Consider the following 16,525-nt stretch of genomic DNA (forward strand, 5'->3'; position numbering starts at 1 on the left):
ATCAGTTGATATTTGAATTCCCAAATTACCCAAATCACTGTAACCCTGTATGTTGGGCATGTGCCCATTACTTTAGCTTCAAGTTGAAGTTATTTTGTATGTAAGACTTAAAGACTAAAACGTTAAAGGAAGAGTTTGATAATCAGGGAAATATGTTGAGAAGATGAGAAGATCAATGCCACTCTCATGTCGGCACAATAAATGTGAAGCTAGGCCATTAGCCTAGCTTAGCATAAAGGCTGGAAATGGGGGAAATGTCTAACTGCTCCTTCAAAACATTTCTGACTGGATGATTCTCAAAATTGTTGAGTGGCCTGTATGTACTCCATCTGTAGAGGATGACAGCATGTTAGACAGCTCATTACTGAAGCAGTTGGAGATGTCACTCTTACCAGGCACAGTGTGGTACAGACAGGATTTTAAGCCTCAACTTAATACGTTGTCATGGAAATCAACTGTAGCACATCGGACACCTTCCATTCATGTTGAGTCCAGGGCTGGCTTGTTTCTGGATCATACACACATATGGTTATAAGAGTAAATATGCACATCAGTCTAGCTTACATGTTCTCGGCTGCACATGAGCTTTATCCACAAGACGCCATCTTTCTATGAACTAAGCAGACAGACATGTTTTCACACTGATGAAAACACAGTTGGGGTTTATCAGATTGATTATGAGAAGATTTCATTAGTCAGAGCAGTTAGTTCTTAGTATCATTTACAGCATTTAGAATTTGAAACTAACATTTTTATCGTAGAGAAATCAAAAACTAATGTTACAAGTCATTAATTAGAACAACCTTAGAATTTCCCATTGGTTTGTGTCTGTTCTCTCTACCAGTGGTGGAAGAAATATTCAGATCATTTACTTTACTCAAGTAAAAGAGGCAATACTACACAATAAAAGTGAGAGTCTTGAATTGAAAAAAAAATTGTGGCATTTTCTTATAAACAAACAAATACTGTGGTTACATTCACTATGTATCACAAAAAACCATTATGTATATCCTTGAGTCTAATGAACAGGCTGAATACATTTCCTTCCTTCCTCATAAAACATTTGCAAAGCCAATTTTTGTAGCACTACTAGTGGTTAAATACTCCATGGGGAACCTTTAAGTAAAAGTATTAACAACAAAATGTACTTAAAATAAAACAAATATGATGTTAAAGTACTCATTACACAAAACTGCTTTAGTACAGTACAGGACTTGGGTAAATGTACTTGGTAATTTTATACTACTGGAAATTAAGTATTTGCATGATGCAGCTACATGATAGTAAGTCACTGGTAAAGATTAATGTATGGAGTTAGAAATATGAATAATTCACTAATAAAGAAAATGTCTAACAATCCATGAAGTCTGACCTGTAAACGCTAATAAGAGTTTAACAAACAGGTTTTGGTCCAGATCCTCTGTACTGTTCCATAAGATATGTGCTCCATTGAAAGATAAACAGCAGCCACAGGGATCTTTCAGAACCTGGCTAACCAAGCCTTATCAATAGCTTTCAACTGATCTATAAAACACTCATAAAAGTATTAATCATTAGAAAGTTATAGCCTTCTGATAAGAGTACCTTATCAGAAAGCAGCACCAAACCCACAGAGGACCATATGACCCTTCAGTTAAAAAGAAAACTTGAATTGTAGCAAATATGGAATTATAAGGTTTTCACATGATAGCAGTCACATGCATAAACACCCACACGGTTAGATTTGTGAAAGAGCTGTGATTGAAGCCGCAGCTAAATTAAGAGGAAAGAGAGATTAGAAGCTTAAAGGAAATCAAGCCAAGGCTGGTGCTCTCATTTGGATGTTTGAAATTAGACTGAATACTGAATAAATCTAGGTGCTATACTTCTGAGAGCATCATTGCCACCAGTTATGCAAATTAGCCATCAAATTCACACAATAATCAGATGATGTGCCGCTTTGTTGAGATTTGTGCGTGCTATTTTATCGGTTTAACGGAGACAAGAGCAGAGCGTCTTCCAAAAAAAGAGCTAATTTGTGGTCGACGGCCTCCTGGCTGTCGTAAAATTGTAGAGTCACAATGAAATGGGTGTGATCCTCCACTTGGTGCTTCCTTCCTTCCAGTCCTAGGGTCTGGGCCTAATAAAGGCCTGTGTGGTGCAGCACAGACAGACCGCCTCTCTGCTGTGTGGAGAAATGTGTTCAATCACCATGGCTACTGGTCAGGGAAGAGCCCCCACTGTGGTTATTAGGATTTCTCTGCCTGCTCGCACACCGGCTCAGTATGCAGGTTAACAGCTCACAGCCTGTATTATGGATGTGAATGTGTATGTGTGCAAGGAGGCCTGTAGGTCAAGGGTGAGTCCGTATTGTAATCATAGAGAATCCTATAGAGAAGGAGTGGTGGAGTTTTTAATTCAAAGCATCACCTCCAGAAAACACCTAAAATGTACCGCCTCGGACTCCGCTGCCTCCCGACAGTAGCACTGATGTGAGAAGGGGAACATGAGAAAGCTTTGAGCAGTATTGATTCAGCCGAGTACTCTCAGAGCTAGTACCAGAGGATCTGAAGAGAGAATTATCCATGCACCATTTCCTCCCCTGCTCCTATGTGGAAAATTCTGCAGTTCCAGCTTTCTCGTAGCCTACATACAGCAGAAACACACACACACACTCGGGATCCCATACACACTCATGCAATGGACGGATACACACATACAGAAAGTCGTATGCACACACACACACAAAGACTTTTTGAGGTTTGATGATAAAAACTAATGCTTGTTTGATTTATTTATAGTTGTTCCCTTCCATCTGGTTAGGCTGGCATATTTTATTTTTGTCTTATTAATCTTAAAATAGGACAAACATAGAAAAAGAGAAGGGTGCTGTTGTAATGGTGCAAATGTTAGGGGTTTTCTGTGTACTACATCATTTTTTCCTACAGGAAATTGCATTATGGGGATATTGCAGCTATCCCAGAGCCTATATTAAGTACTCTGAGGTCATAATAATCGCTAATAGCTGCCACAGACAGACTTAACATACGTGCTCCAATTTGACTGTTAGGCCATATGAAGAGATTATTGGAAGCCATAACTGTAGAGGATAAGTCCACCAATGAAATCTGAATTTCTGAGACACAGGGCATTGTCTGCATATGCCGCTTTGCCCCCCCATCCCTCCTCCACTCCCCACCCGGTTTCTCCTGAATAATACACGACAGGCCACCTCCCCGCTGCCCGGACCTCCAATGGCAGACGAGCCTTCTATCAAGCTATCTCCTCTGAGCCAATCCCAGCCCTGCCGGCGATCCCTGTAAACCGGATGCCCTCCCTTCTGCCTCTCAAACAGACGTAATCTGTGGATCAGAGAGAGGCAGGCGCTCAGTCGCTGTGGAGTTGGTGCCGGATGGAGGTGATGGGAGCGAGAATAGCAGACTTGAAGAAATCGCATCAGTCCACCTCGCCAGGACAGTGAATCCTGCAGCCTGACAAGCAGAGGGGAAGGGGGGGGGGTTGAAGGAAAAAATGTGTAAGTATGCCATCATGTAAAATGCATCAACTATAAGCTAAAAATAGAGAGGTGGGATTTTTTTTTTTTTTTTTTTTTTTTTTTGTTTAATCCAGTTGAATCTGTGCAAACTGTCGCTTTAGTTAAAAGACAACGATGTCTCTTTAGTCTGTGAATGTGTCAGTATCCTGCTGAAAGTGTACGTGGGATGAACGCGAAAACTCTTGTGACAGTATAGGATGGGGTCTGGCTTGGCGCTCGGCACCGATCAGGCGGCTTCTTGTCTCTTAAATCGGCGCATGTGAATTTGTTCAACATGCCAGCAGATGAAAAAGCATGTCTTTGATCGGCGGTTTCATAAGGACACCCGTCTGACCGGAGGGAGAACGTGATTTCCGATTGGCCTGTGCAAGATGAATCCCTTTAATGCACACTGCAACTTTTATAATCCAGTGAGACGCATCGATGGTACACAGTGTACGGAAAGTTTCAACCATATGTTTGAACAGCCAGTGCAGCCCGGTGGGATCCTGGTAGGAGCCTCCCAGACAATATAACTTTGATTCATTTCACTCATCAGACAGTCTCCTGTTCCTATTGGGCCTGAAAGTCGGTGAACACTGATAAATGGTGGCTATTATTTTTCAGCTGAACAATGCGCACCGGCTTTGTGTGGACCATCTGTCATTGTATCGACATTACAGCAGCCCTCCTGCCCCGAAGGGTCCGAGAGAGACACCTGAAGAGCAGAAAGCAGACAGCGATCATTCAGAGCCTCCACCCGTCTCTCACCAAGCCGTGACTCATGATGTGATCCGTCAGTGTGGATGGGTGCGTAACGTAGCCAGAAAATAAATAGGCTATAGGCTCTGGATCAGACTGGTGCAGTTGAAATATTTGATGTTTCGTGCATAGGTGGTGCACATCATAAATGGTTGTATTTTTTATTTTTTATTTTTTTAAATGCAGACAGAAATTGGAGTAGTGCAAGCAGACTACAAGCATGGCCTTGCGCATCATGAATTCACGGAAACAGTCTTTGCGCATCTGACTTCCTCCCGGAATGTGGGCTCGTAGCACATGGCAAAAACAGCCTGACTGCCATTTTCAGGGTGGGCACTGTGAGTGGATGCACACTGGCCAAATAAACACAGATAATCATGAGCGTTACACACTCAGCACAGTGGCCAAATGTGGCAGTCAGTTCAGTTCTGACCCAGCAGGTAGTTTAAAACCAGCTGAGATGTGCTTTTTTTCCTGTTTTTTTTTTTAAGGAGACTTTAGAAACTGCGTGCTTAGTCTCTCAGCTTGCAGTGCCAAGCACTAATATGCCTTAAGGTTAATGAGGCAGTCTCCATAAATTCTTCTGCCATCTGGATATAGTGGGTCTAGACGCTTAGTGCAGCACTGCATTTTACTGGCAGTGGATTGTACTCAGTGTGCTTGAATGAAAAAAAGAAGCGCATAGATTTTTATCGAAAAACAGACATTGACACGAGGCTCACAGTCATATAACTGCTTGCACTTAAATTTCTTTTACACAATTTAGTAGAAAAAAAAAAAATCTTTGTCAAGCATTATCTCAATGTAGCGCTGTGTAGAGAGTGAACAGTACTGTTAGGTGCTGATGTGATCAGCTGTGACGGCCTCACTTCCGTCCATCTCAGGGCTTAGTTACATATAATTCACTTTAGCTTTGTCCCTCATGAAGAGAAAAAGCAGTGACCTCCTTCTCACAGCAAAGAGCAGTGAATGTCCAAGTGCGTGCGTCGGTTTAATTCAGTTTGGAGTTGCTCTCAGACAGTTATCAGGGAGGGATGAGCGGCTGGAACAAAGCCACCGTCTTCCTGCTAAGTGTAATGTGGGCCGAGGGGTGGTTGGATGTTGGCCTATCTTATCTCCTGCTGAAGCTATGATCATCATGCCTGTGTAGCTCATTATCACATGTGATGAGTTTCATCAGCTGCACCCGGCAATTATGTCGAGAAGCAACCTGCTATCACAATGGAAAAGCTCTCAACCACATGATCACAGTTGTTCCTCCAGAGCTACTCAGCACCAGTCATTGAAAACTTAACAGTGTTAGCATCAGGGAGTCCCATCTCACTTCTCCCACCGTCACATGACCCCCAGCAGTTCTTTCCCTGCTGCCATCAAACGCTGAACACACAAATGAGGAGGAAGAAAAGTCCCTCCACGCTCACTTCTCCTTCATTCTTTTCAATCATTAAGATACAATATGCAAACTTCTTTAATGCATTTCTTTTCCTGAGCCATCTGGATTAAATAGAGTGTAGATTCCCAGGGGATAATTAACTACATTTACAGAAGAAGCTCTAATGCTTGTGTAACTTTATTGTTCACCTATAGATCCTAAACAGCAAATCTTATAGCAGCTGTTTAGCAGATACACTTGGTTTGTGTTCATGCATTACAGGTAAATTAAGTTAAGGGTTGAATGAGTTCATAGCAGCAGGAGCCCGTTGTCCACATGTATGTGTTTGTGCTTCCCTGTGTGTGCCGTTGCGGTGTTGGGTTAAATGGAAAGGTTAGGTAATGGAGACCCCTGCTCCCTGCCTCAGGCATCGCAACATACTGCCCATCTAGATGAGTAGATGACCTCTAACCTCTCGTCTAGCCAAGGGCTCAGGTCTTCTCGGGTCAAGCCAGGTGGCTTTCAAGAGCCCATTGGCCTGGTCGGGAGCACATGGCATTTGAACCCTTTCCACTTCAGGACCAAAGACGTTCTTTTGGTTAATTAAGAAGCTCTTACGGCTTGTGTGAGACTGTGTGTGTGTCATCTGTGTTACAGATTAAGTTATGGATTAGAAAACAGCAATTAAGAGGTTAGGGAAACTTACTCTGCCAAACTCAGAACATCTGCTCGCTGAAATAATTTGATGTTAGCCATCCTCTGTGCTTAACAAAACCAGACGGTTTTCCTGATGATTCGAAAGCTCCTTTTATCTCGAGGTTCACACTAAAGATTTAGCAACCTCCACGCTTCCAAGATATGAGAAATAGCAGATATTCCTTGTGACTTGTCAAAGCCAGATTTCGGATCTGCCATTAGACTTCACTCTCGGCTCATTTATGAGATGGTGCAGCTGTTGTGTGGCCCGCTTTCATCGTGAAGTATGGTGGCTGTAAGACTAAAACATTGCATTAGTGCCAATCTTGTCACAGCTGAGAGAAACAGCCTGTCTCAATTCTGTCACAACATGCTTGCTATTGTATCTCCGTGCAAGAAACTCCCCATGGAAATTTTGGAATCTTTCCCATTGTTCCTAAAGGAAAGGGGGCTTTCATATGGAAGTGGGGAACGCCAGGAAATGACAGGCATTCTTTGTGGACTATTTGAAAATAAACTTGTGGGTCCTCGCTTCGCTCTCGACAGCTAAGCAAAAACTAGAAATAAGAAGAGAGGATTATGGTCTTAACAATCCCTCAATGGCATTTTCACTTTCTTGCATTTCCTGCTGCAATTTGTCCTGAAAGTATATTTTCTTCTTCAGCGTACTGGAGACATGCCATCAGAGTTTCAGCTAAAGAGCTTTTGTTGAGGGCTTTTCACTCTTTTCTCTACAGTTTCTTGAATGGGTGCATTCATATTTTCCTCCTTATTTGTCCTTATTTTGCCTTATCTTTCCCCCTGGCTTTAAACACAACCCTGCTGCTTGAGCTCTGCTTTATGAGGTGTGACAGTGAGGCCTGGTTGCCGAGGCAGGCCGTGTGGACTGGAACGTAAAGCTTTACATTCAGCCGGCTGCGGTCGGGTTTGGGGAGGACTTAAACTCACTTCACCCCTATACAGTATCATGTATACAGGAACTTCCTTCATTCTGCTGAGCAGGCATGAAAGTTCAGAATTGAAAGGAGGGAAAAAGAAAAAAAGAAAAAGAGCCGCTTCCTTAACCTCAGAGTTCCTAATTGCACACATACAGTCACTACCTTTAATAAGGAAGAAAGAGGAGCACTGACTGAAAACTGGAAGAACGGCAAAAACAGCTGGTCATGATTTCAGGTTGTAAAATCATATGTCACATTTTTCCTTCAGTGTCAACAGATATAACATCTTTTTCAAGTGTAGTTTGGTACCAGGTGTCTTGGTTCTCTGCAGCTTTGTACAACTTCCTTCTCTTTCCTTTTAAGATTTAATAACAGGTTTCATTTAACAGGCTCTTCTCTATGAGCTGGTCAGTCTCGCCGTACCTCAGATTAACACTCACACCTTACCCCCTTCCTCCTCCTCCTCCTCCTCCTCCTCCTCCTCTCTTTCTGTCCCTCTTCCTCCTCCTCCTCCTCTTGTTGTTTTTCCCACCAGGCCAGTGGTAGTTCCCAGGTATTTGACCAGTGTAGCGTAGCCGGGAGGCTGGTTGTTCTGTCCCCTTTGAGACAAAGGCAGCGTGCCTCAAGGAGAGGGATGAAAGGAAACGGGGCTGTGCAGCCACTCCTTTTTACAATGGGAAACCTCTTTAGTGAGGTTGTAGAGCAAATAACCACCTTCTCTCTTCCTTTTTTTAACAAGCAATGAGACTGTGACAGTGTGTCTCTATCTTTTTGTAGTAGTGGCAGCAGTGCTGTGTGTGTACGTATAAATGTGCACACAAAGAGGAAAGGGTGTCCTTTATGTCTACAGTGAACGTTTTTAGGCTTCCTCTTCCTTACACCTTCCCAGTTTCAGCTGACAGATGGTGCCTCTCCTGCTAAAGATGTTTCCTGTATTAAGGTTTACTTTGTTGTGGTTTAAACTGTAAAAAGAGTCAGACTGAGTGCGCAAGGAAAGCTTTTAATGATGTAGATGATGTAATTAAGTATTTTTATTTAGAAGTTGTGTTTAAGGTTTTATTTTTTTAGTATTGGTGATAAAATTATTGATTATTATAGTACTCAAATCCTACACTTATGTAATATACTTGAGCATTAGAAATTTTATGGGGACACAACTAAATGTTAGCCATAAAATGTACTTACGTATTAAATAAACAAAAAAAAGTTCAGATTTGTTACATGTGAGTATATTTGAAATCCAATATGTAATCCATTGGAGAATTTTAGATATGCACCAAGTTTTATGAGCTTATTGTGTGTTGGATGTGTAAAATCTCAAAATCTTTTTTCAAACAAATCTTAAAAAGACAAACATTTTTGCTGAAATTTAATAGAGAACAGTTATAAATCACCACAAAATGGAAATATAAATTCTTATAAAGTCCTTCAGAAATCGACATTTGCACAGGACTTGAGTAAAAGTAAAAATATTTTTTTCCAACTTCATGATTTTTCAGTCACATAGTTTATTATTTAGTGACACATTCATATACAAGTCATTACCACATTATTACATGCTTACACTTGACTTTATTGATACATATACAGCGATGTTTTGTTGCTGCATATCTGCTCTAAGCCAGTGGCGCTCAGTCTATAGCGTTATCATCTCGGGTGGTAGCCAGGGGGAGGGAGCGGAAGCCGCAGGAGTCTTTTATGGCTCCAGCTCCAGAGACAACCTGTTCTCAGGCACTTCTCTTCTGGCACTTTTTTATGACATCATAAATTCCTCCATTTCCTCTGACCAGCCCTAGGTGGGTATAAAGGACATACCTGGCCAGTAATTGTCTGTCTGGCCCTCTCATCTGTCAGTCTCCTTCTATTGCTGGTGACTTCCTCCAGAGCCAGACTCTCAGACTGCCTGAAGATACACAGATCTGGACGGTGGAGCGATAAAAACAGTGGTTTATGTGATGAGTGATGGGGTAAAGGAAGGTTTTTTCTGGAGTGTGGTTTTTCCTAGATGCCTTTTACTGCATCTTTGTTGGTCATTTAGGTCAGCGAGGAGAGTCAGCCTGGCACCCACGTTAGAGGCCTTTTCTGCGTGCATGTGCACTTCGGGCCAACAACAACAGCCCACTCAGACCTGTTGATACCTTTTGTTTGTTGAAGTCTGAGGATGAAGAGCAGAAAAGAAAGGATTAGGGGAAGAAAGAGGACTTCTTTTTTTGGGGGGAAGCCCTTAGGAACATTCAGTGTTCACATTCATCTGATGCTCGGCTGGGGCTCCTCAGGGAGGCTGGAACAATACACGCACCAGCACGACAACATTCCTCGGGGTTAAAAAGGTCAGGGGTCACACAACAACCCCACCCAGCCAATCAGTCCCAAGGCACTAACTTGGTGCATTTGTTTTTGGTTTATGTCCTCGCACTTGTTGAACAGACTCTGCACCTTGTGTTACAATGTGCCCTTTGCTCTCTAATAGACCAGACTGGCACAGAGCACTTTTACTCTTTTGTAATCTTCAGGTATCGGTTGTTGAAATGTACACTGAAGGTGTTTGTCAGGGAGGAGATCATATTTCTCTGTAATTGTTGAAGCTTGTGCGTTCAAACAGAGAAATGCAACATAAAATGAGGATAGGGAACACAATAAATTAGCAGAGGAGTACAAGTGAAGTTAGACTCTATATTTATGTCTGTAGACTATGGCATATACAGTATCACGGCCAGATGTTTGGCAAGCTTCCATCTATGTATGCAGAAAATGTGCTGAAAAAGAACCACCACAAAGCAACCAAACTGTAATTGCAGCCATACACATATTTTGAATTGATTTAATGCCTTTACATAATCAACCCACAAGGGCCAAATATTAGACCATTGAGGGCTCTGAAGTCCTCAAAGTCGTATTTTTTCTCCTTTATGAAAAATCTGGGGTGTTTTGTGCGTGTGTGTGTGCGCACCACAGCACACTTCAAATGAAGTCTGAAGGTTGCCATTAAAGTGGAGCATATGCATGTGTAGGCATGGGGTGGCGTGTGGGGCCCCTACAGACAGACTGCAGGTCTGGTAGTCATTACGAGTGAATGTACAGTATACACTGGAGTGGACATGCAGCTACATTAAAGCCTCGCCCACGGCCACATCAGACCACCCCAGAGACACACCACCGGCACTTCCTCCGCCCGCTCCCACCGCTCAGCCTCAGGGGAAATGCGATTTGGGATTTCCGGAGGATGCACTGGACATTAATCGTCTGATGATTAGGAAACTTTGGAGTGAAAATCAGATTCATTGTGATGGTCAGATTCCCAGAGAATGTGACGCTTTTTCTATTGTTTCTGTAAAAATGGATTCTGTCTCAGTTTCTGTCTCTTGCCTCTAACTGTTCTGTGTTTATATCTGTCTTTGTCTTCTATCTGTAGGAGCTCACTTTGCGCTTCCCGATACTGACTTTTGTGACTCCATGAAGATCATCTCCATCAGGTATACTGCACGCCATCATTAAAACATATTTTCATTAAACAGCTTCTCTATTACTGAATATTCCCCATGTGTCACATTCTTGGTGGAGTAGTATCACAAAAAGATGACTATAAACCTCCTCAATTTTATCCCGCACACTAAATCGGCTTACAGTGAAGGAAGGAGACATCGCTCTCTATTAGTCTGCAGTTAGGAATGAAAGCCTATCTGGCTGCAGCTGTGGAGGAGCTCCAAAGATGGGGACGTTTATTGTCAGGAACAAATAGAGGCCTTTTTATTTTGTCTAGCAGCTGACGCCTCTCCCCACCCACTCCTCCAAAACCGCTTTTGTCAGTAATGTAGAGTGGCCTGCTCAGGCAAGAGCGAGAGACCATGAGAGTTTCACAGCAGAAAGAAAAAAAATAAAAAATAAAGTGCCGGGTAAGTCGGTGATAGGCTCGGGGAGGAAAGGCCCGGCTGTTTGCCATATGGTGTAATTATCTGCTATTTCAAAAGATTATCTCCCTCCATCAATATAGTGTTTAAATGTGTATATGTATATGTGTGTGCATGTGTGTGTGAGTGTGTGTCTGCGTGTGATTTGATCTTTGGTTTCTACCCCCGGTGTAATGTTGAGACTCTGTGGCCTGCAGCGTGGCCCCCCATTTAAACCGGGTTAGCTATGACCCCCCCACCACCACCACCATCCACCCACCTCAGACCCCAGACCTTCCCCCCTCTTCTGTGATCCCTCCCTCACACACACACACACACACACACATATACGCACATAGTCTCTCAACACAAAAGAAATATTCAGCTGTAGAGAGGGGGTCCCTCAGAGGGCGCGACATTGAACTGAGGGGGCGGGTGGGGGGGATTAAGAAGAAATGGCTGGCTGACACTGGGGTTGCCATGGCAAAGCCCCCTTTTCTGCTCTCCCTCGACCCTCCTCCTATTTTTCATTTTAGGTCTCATTGTGGGGTGAGGTATAAGTGTGTGTGTGTGTGTGTGTGTGTGACTGTGATGGAGCAGGGAAGATGTAATATGGCTTATGAATTTAGCCTCTTATCTGAAGCTGCTCTGCTTCACCCTGAGAGAAAAGGGACTTCTGGTTCACATGCTGCAGTTCACATACCCGAAAAAAAACACTTTATAGCGTTTTGTGTTATTTACTGGGCAACTGTAAATATTATACGACATTAGTGGACATTATTTCTCCGCCTACGGTCTAACATATTTCTTTCTCTGCGATCATACAAATTAATTTGAACATTTTTGCATATTCATAAAGAGACGCCTGCCGCGAGAGAATACAGAGGCGATAATTCAAAGACCCAACCCACTCACGAGACAAAAACCAAATTGTCTATTTTATGTCTTTCTGAATTATAGCTGCAATAACGTGCTGCATTACTCATCCATTGTAGCCAGTGTGTTATCATGCTAGCTTGACGTTGGCCTGCCAGCCCCAGCAGACTAATGGATGCAGGTCTAGCTTGCTCGATGACATCAGCACCCTAAGCCCATGAATGACCATAGATCAGCGTTTACCATCCTGACGTCAGCCCCTCTGTCTGTGCAGCAGAACGGTGACACTGTCGGTAGTTGTTCCCCAGCAATGGCCTGCTTCTGACAATGGGAGCTCTCAGTAGCTGGGCGATGGCTGCGGTATAAAAAAGCTTGGCTGCACAGTAGGACATCATAGCATTGTTCTCTGGTTTAAATATCCATAAAAATGAGCAATGGCAGCCTTGAAGACGGTTCTGAAATATTGTTCTGAACAATGTCAATCCACAGAGAGAGGGTTTTAGACTTTTAATGCAACAGTATGTTTTTGTGTGTGTGTAAAACGTATCTCTTGCCGATAGCTTTGGTTTTATTTGCTCAGGTTTTGAGATATTCGTCTCTGAGATTTTTTCTTCTGCCACAAAACAATAGAGGTGAATGGAATTTTATCTGTGCTGCTCCCTGCATTGAACAATTAGTTTTAATAAATTAAAAAACAAAATCAATGGTTTCAAAAACACTGTCACAGTTACTTTGAGAAATCCTCAGTTTTTACCGGGGCTATGTTCTCCTGAAGAAATAGTTGCTATGAAAACAGTTGAGATGTGTTTTCTGTGGATTATTTAGAGGAAGTGGGACTTTTGTTTCTGGACAAGTTGCTGTTGAATGTTTTAATTTACAAGTGCCGCTTACCTCCATTACACTGAGGCAGCAGAAGAAATCTGAGTGAAAGATACTGTCAAAACCCTGCACAAAGGAATACAAAATTAGCTGCATGACTAGGTACTACAAAAGGAAAATGTGTTTTCAAAGTGAACTGACCCATTAAAGACAAAAATACGGCGCAATATCAGTGCTAACGGTTACCTCTTCATTTGTGTTTCAGATGCTGTCACGGCCAGTTTAGAACTGAGGATAAAAGACATCAGCTTGCTCTGATTAATCACGTGGTGGTAATGCAGTAAAGCAGGTCCTCCTAGCTTAGTCACACTGCATGATCTTTTCTGTGCATAACATAACCACAACTGTCTTCGCCCTGTGGACAGTGGACTCATTCTGCCACTGTCCTTTGCCATTATGTCCCTCTGCTGTGCGACCTGACCTCCATGGTTTGAGTGACGTCCCTGCCTCTGTCCCCTGCATGTCTCACTGTCTGTCCTCCCTCCTCCTCGCCCTGCCTCATCTGTCAGCTCGGCTCACGGTCACGGCCGCTGTCCTGCCTGCCTCGGTGAACATTCAACGCTGTCGGTGAGTTTGGTATGGATCACAAAAAAACCATCGACCGTTGACTGTGCCCCGTGGCTCGCTCTGACGACGTCGAGAATGAGGGGAAAAAATGAACAAAAGGGCAAGTGGGAGCATGCAAATGCAAAGATGAAGACACACACTCACTCACACGCACATGCACAGAAGCGACACTCTGTTTCCACTGTACCCAAAGACCAAAGGTCACAATCAACATTCATTGCTGTCGCTGGGTTGGACTGTGTAGAAAAGCTCACTGAACAATGAGTGCAACTGTGGCCCAGATCTGCCTGACTCGCGTCCCAGCCAATCAGCCGACCGGATGTGAAACACTCTGATTTCTTTATTTATATACTTCTTGTTTTTCACTTCTATTTTCTCCCACCCCGGCGCTGGGAGTCTTCAGGGGAAGAGAGAAAAAGAGAGAGAGAGAGATAGAGACACAAATAGACTTCGGGCTGCTTGCTTGTCCTCATCCTCCTCTCCTCTAATTGGTGGTTATGTGTGCAGCAAGGGGGAAGGAAGCGGAGTGAATGTGTAATCATTTGGAGTCTCTTCTCCTTTGGATGTTTCATCCCTCTCTTTTTTGTTTGTCTAATTATATACCGAGCTCACTTAACTCTGTGTTAACTGCACGTCTGTGCTGGCAAGAATCAGCAAGAATGAGCAGCTGACAAAGAGAAAGAGGACAAGGGAAATAAAAAAGGCAGAAAGATTATCGCACCAGCAAAGTTATAATCTAGTTTTTGGTATATTCTATATAATATTCTTCTGGGTGCTGCCAGGATATGAGCAATTTGCAAATGCAGAAAGAAAATTGTTTTCACCTTTCTGACGGACGATGTCTCATTATCTGTGTTTGAGTTTCATAAGAGACTGTCTGGTTTCTTGCGTGCCTCTGTGTGCATGTGCGTGTGTGTGCAAGTATGCTATGATCGAGAACCTGTCTGCTAATCTCAGAGTGCAATATGTTATTTTCCTTCTATACTAAAGCCTGTTCCCTCATGGGAAAACGCAGTCTATAACCTTGTCTTCCTTCAGACAGTCTGGGACCGGCCACGCTGCTGCCATTGCTCATTGTACCCCTCTGTAACAACTGTCTGACGCTGTGCCCTCTATCAGTAATTCATGTAGTGTAAACACATCGCTCACGCATTTTTTTTTTTTTTATAGGAATATGTTTTATGTTCTCATTTGCTGTGAGTTTTTATGGCTGATTCATTAAGTAATTCAATAAAGTTAAATCAGGACCCAGGCATTAGTGACTGATGTGGTTATTTACTGTGTGAATTACACATATAACTCATATGTAGTGATGCTTTACTCTAGAATAACCATCCAACTCCATTTTTCTGTAAACTCTGTCACTCTTTGTCCAACAGTATGGACTCCCTCTCTCATTTAGTAACCATGCCCCATGTCCCTCTCTCCCTAGTCTCTCTGTATTATTCATAGAAAAGCACTCTGTGCAGTGGTGCAGAACAGTGGAGGTGATGTAATAGTGGCTTCAAGCGTGGCTTCGGACTGTCATTTGGGATGGACTCATGCGACAGGAGAAAACGCTCAGTTTGTTCAGCTTTGTTGGTGTTGCCAGCAGCTACAGCTGATGGCCAGGGACTGGGCATGAAGCACATCTATGATAAAAGTGTCATTTTTAGAAGCTTAAACTCCTAAAATGATATTTCAAAGACCTGAAATCCACTCATGGGCTCTGCTGTGCAAACCTTTGAGTGTTGAAAGTGAAGGAAAATAGTATGAAGATGCAATTAAAAGCCCACATCATCGTGTGATCCAGTTCTAAACACTAGCACGCTGTGTGATGAACATTTTCTCTTACAAATAAAACTCCTAAAAGAAAGTGTCACTGAAATGTTACTTCAAAGCACTTCATCTTTGAAGTGATACTACCTCCATCTAGTGTTCAAAGGGTTTTTTACATCATGCATAAGCAGAGGCTTCATTCTGTGGAAACGACACAATGAAAGCAAAAAGCAAACCACAGTAGACATCTTATTTATTTTCACGGCACAACCTGTTTTATTTTATACATAATTAGCTCCTAACAAAGGTTTTCCTTGTCTTTGATTTAAAAATGTATTCAGATTATTTTTATTATCTCTTTTGTAACTGTTGAGAACTTTGTAACACTAGTTTTATATAGTTTAACTGCTGTATAAATAAAGTTTTACTTACCTATTTGCATAAGAACTACATATTTGTTACTTTATTAGTATTAGAAATGAATATGTTTGAAGGACAGAAATGGAATTTAATTAATAGACTGAAGGTAACCCCTTAACATCCTGTCTTTGTGTTATTAGGCTATTAGGCTCAGTTTGACCTTCCAGTGCTAATTAAAGCAGGGTCTCAAATCACTGGCTGAAGAGCCAGATAGTGGCCGCAAGACAATTTCATAATGGGGTGATGCTGCGTCCTGCCTGCAAATTCATTAAAAAAAACACAATTTCCCCATTTTAATTTGTCCACAGTCTGTTTGAGTAATTATTTTATTTTCTAGCAAGACTACAGAAGCACACATATTGTTTTTCTATAATTTCATTATTTACACTGAGCAAACTGCACTGAAATACATAGCTTGTCAATATAAACACTTTAGCTGTAATTAACAGCAGTCTGAGAGTTTCAAGATAAAAGGAAGACAATTGATTAATCTTGAAATGAACACGTCTGCTTCCCGTCTCATCTGAATGTAGAAAGCTGTTGTTTGCTGTTGTTGCCTCAAGCTGCACTGCTCTCTGCTAAAGCGTTAAAGTGTATGTGTTTTAAATCTATTCAAAATGAACTCTAACTTTTAACTTTTTAAATAGCACAGTCTAACTTTTACAAATGAAAAGCAGCAATTTAATGCACCAAACACACTAACTAAAGATAGACATCACTGTGTAACTGATACCACTGATACACCTCTGGTTGTGGTTCTGTAACCATCGTTTCATAATTGTCACATGTGGCCACAGTGATTGTTGTTCAATCTTGCTAAGCTAACAAAGTAAGGGAGATGTGATGGCCCCATGTC

General features: G+C 42.3%; 1 long non-coding RNA gene across 1 annotated transcript; it reads left to right on the forward strand.

The window, feature by feature from the left end:
- The first annotated feature begins 3,377 nt into the window (after positions 1-3,377).
- On the forward strand, positions 3,378-14,746 carry LOC139629753 (uncharacterized). The gene is made up of 3 exons (XR_011693034.1): positions 3,378-3,514; positions 10,695-10,755; positions 13,130-14,746. It is a non-coding gene; the product is annotated as an uncharacterized lncRNA (long non-coding RNA).
- Positions 14,747-16,525: the final 1,779 nt, after the last annotated feature.

Source organism: Trachinotus anak, unplaced genomic scaffold, assembly GCF_046630095.1.
Source record: "Trachinotus anak isolate AG129_WGS33_773 ecotype Australia unplaced genomic scaffold, CSIRO_AGI_Tana_v1 ptg000012l, whole genome shotgun sequence".
Taxonomy (NCBI): domain Eukaryota; kingdom Metazoa; phylum Chordata; class Actinopteri; order Carangiformes; family Carangidae; genus Trachinotus; species Trachinotus anak.